Raw genomic sequence first — 3,623 nt, 5'->3', positions numbered from 1 at the left:
ATATTTAACAGGGATCGAACCTGCAACCTTTCTAAGTGTAGCCCAGAGAATACGCCACTGGACAACTGTGATAAACCACACTGCTTTGAAGAATTTCTGATTCAAGTACATCTTTACCTATTCTATCCCGGGAGACATGGGGTGGTATGGACCTATTCTAGCCCGGGAGACATGGGGTGGTATGGACCTATTCTAGCCCGGGAGACATGGGGCGGTATTGACCTGTTCTAGCCCGGGAGACATGGGGCGGTATGGACCTGTTCTAGCCCGGAAGACATGGGGTGGTATGGACCTATTCTAGCCCGGGAGACATGGGGCGGTATGGACCTGTTCTAGCCCGGGAGACATGGGGTGGTATGGACCTATTCTAGCCCGGGAGACATGGGGCGGTATGGACCTGTTCTAGCCCGGGAGACATGGGGTGGTATGGGCCTGTTCTAGCCCGGGAGACATGGGGCGGTATGGACCTGTTCTAGCCCGGGAGACATGGGGTGGTATGGGCCTGTTCTAGCCCGGGAGACATGGGGCGGTATGGACCTGGTATAGCCCGGGAGACATGGGGCGGTATGGACCTGTTCTAGCCCGGGAGACATGGGGCAGTATGGACCTGGTATAGCCCGGGAGACATGGGGTGGTATGGGCCTGTTCTAGCCCGGGAGACATGGGGCGGTATGGACCTGGTATAGCCCTGGAGACATGGGGCGGTATGGACCTGGTATGGCCCGGGAGACATGGGGCGGTATGGACCTGTTCTAGCCCGGGAGAAATGGGGTGGTATGGGCCTGTTCTAGCCCGGTAGACATGGGGCGGTATGGACCTGTTCTAGCCCGGGAGACATGGGGCGGTATGGACCTGTTCTAGCCCGGGAGACATGGGGTTGTATGGGCCTGTTCTAGCCCGGGAGACATGGGGCGGTATGGACCTGGTATAGCCCGGGAGACATGGGGCGGTATGGACCTGTTCTAGCTCGGGAGACATGGGGCGGTATGGATCTATTCTAGCCAGGAAGTCATGGGATAGTATTACTATCCTCAATGATCTGGAATGTCCTGTCATTGTCTGAACGTTCGTAACAGAGTCCTACGGATCGAGAAAGGTCCAGAGAGGTCGGTCAAGCACTCCCGACAGTATTCGAGTAGCTGAGCCGATTTTGTCTAGTCGGATTACAATCGTGACTATTTCGTGACAAATTCTGCTGTATCGGATCAAAATCGTAACGATGTCCTGTGTAGTCTGGACGGTGTCCTGTGGATCGGAACGCTGTCGTAATGAACGGGCATGCCGTTTCTTGTCGATTGAGCCCATATTGCGTCCAGATCTTGCCGAATGCGAACCGTCTGTGTTGGATCGCATTCGGGAGAATCGGGACGCTGTTGGGACAGATTCGGTCTTTTTTACCATGCGGAAGATACAAATTTGATCAGATTCGGATTGAGTACGGGAGAATCGGGACGAATTCGGCTGGAAACGCTGAATCGGGACGATTCCTGAACAATATCTGATTGTTAGTGAATTTCCCGCCACGAATTACAGGACCTTGATCAGACTTTTGACAAATTCTAATCGGAAATGGTCCTATCAAGGACGGCAGTAAAAATCCTGAATGTGTGACTGAGCCCTAAACAAAAAAGTTCATAATCTGCAAAAAATGTCACTAAAGTAATTTTCTATTGATTTTGTTTCATATAAAGCAACAATGTCATGTTCTGATATAAAAGAAACAAAGCCAATATCGGACGGTTTGTTGGTTAAATCTTCTATATTCCTTGCAATGTAAGAAATGCTTTTGCCTGTAGAGTCGCTATAACAGCTCTGGCCAAACCGTTATTACCCTGAGACTGACTTAACCTTCGACCTTGACGGCAGCACCCGCTCCTGATCCACAGCTGACGATGTTCCACTTGAGTCGCGATCTGATGCTCATCACTTTCCAGAGTAGTAGCTGGCATGTCCTCAATAACGAGCCTGCAATTCTTATAATAGCCCCTCTTGTTCTCAGATCTGAGCAAAGTCAGTTTCTCATGCTGTCGCTTATTACGAATAATTACAAGAAACCGAGCAAAATCAATAAAAATGTGAAAAAAGCAACAGGTACCCTATATTTCCAATCAAACTTTGTTTTTAAGAATATTTTACAATAAGGTGCGATATGTACGGCATTAACCCCTCAATGTAAAAAAATATTTTTTATATTAAGCTTTGCCAGTTGTTCCTCTTAATGTCATCTTTTTTACATTCAGAGTTAACACGTAACACTTGATGTAAAATCTTTTACATTAACGGTAAATTTTACATTAAGGGTTGTAACACCGGGTTTTTGTTGAGTGCGGCGTTAAACAACGAAGAAATAAAATTTTCTGTTTTTAATTTCGAGAAGTATTTTTTTCTAAAAATATACTACTCAAAAGAAGTTAAGGATCACCCGATTCTTTCATAATGGTAAAATAAATCTGTCATGACATGAGAGATTACCTATAGTAATATGAAAGAATCAGGTGATTCTTAACTTCTTTTGAGTAGTATAGCTGGTCATTAATAGTAAATTTTATTTTTTTTCAAGTGTTTGTTCATCAAGATCTATAACGGGTAGTTGTACAAAGTTCACCATATTGTTTCATGACATCAGATATGAAGTTATGAATAGTGAATATCGTTTACAGGCCTACCAATGAAACCAGTAGAGAGCAACCAAACTACGGAATATGTATACACTTTAAATAGTAACAGCCACACAAATTCCAAACATGACACACTCCCCATAAAGTGTGTATCGTAATGAATGAAACCCGACACTGCCCACTCGTCCGCATTCGGTTTGTTGCGGTCTGCGTGATTTGCTGTGTTTGGTACCTGTGAAAATTTGGCGGGTTTTAATCATTACGAAGAAAAACAATATATAAAGTGACTTGGTGATATCTGCAAAAGAAAAGTAGGTATTAGAATATACATGTGCACTGAAGTGTCTGTTCAAATTAAGAAACAGCTGGAGAATAGAAGCGCCCTTTATAGCCTAATAATATTGACGCTGAGTGAATACAGCTTGTCTTTGAACATTGTTGTACATAGTGATGTTGAGTGTTCTTAACAGTATATTGTCTGTTGATTGCACTTCTCATTTGTTGGAGAATAACAATAACAAATTGAGGCAATAAAAGGAAAGACACCCCCCCAAAAAACAAACAAACAAAACAAACAACAACAAAAAACAACAACTATGGTCTTCCTACATAAATTGGTTAACAAAGTGTAGGAGGGTGTCCTATGTATAAGGTGCGATGCTGAGAACACAATGCGCCGTGATCCACGTGAGAACACAATGCAGCATAGAACTACGAAGGAGCTTAACCTGGCTGAAACTAGGAAATGTACAGTAGTGTAACAGCCATCTTCCCGAGGCAAGAGAGTTAACTGACTATAAAAGTCCAGTTTCCACCCTTGCCGTACTAGGCTGGAATTATGGAGTTACATTTTGGCTGGACTAACGAGTCTATGCATAGTCCAATCAAAATCGCGCACCGAAATCGAAATCCGGTTCGTAAACTGTCGTGCAGATTTCGGTCGATTGCAGGATTTGCAAAATATGTGCACCGCCAACTGCTGTCAGCAGATATTTTCCAAATCTT

The sequence above is a fragment of the Haliotis rufescens genome, unplaced genomic scaffold, assembly GCF_023055435.1.
Source record: "Haliotis rufescens isolate VD_foot unplaced genomic scaffold, xgHalRufe1.0.p SCAF_108, whole genome shotgun sequence".
NCBI classification, from domain to species: Eukaryota; Metazoa; Mollusca; class Gastropoda; order Lepetellida; family Haliotidae; genus Haliotis; species Haliotis rufescens.
The sequence above is the reverse complement of the archived record's forward strand: the minus strand, read 5'-3'. Positions refer to the sequence as shown.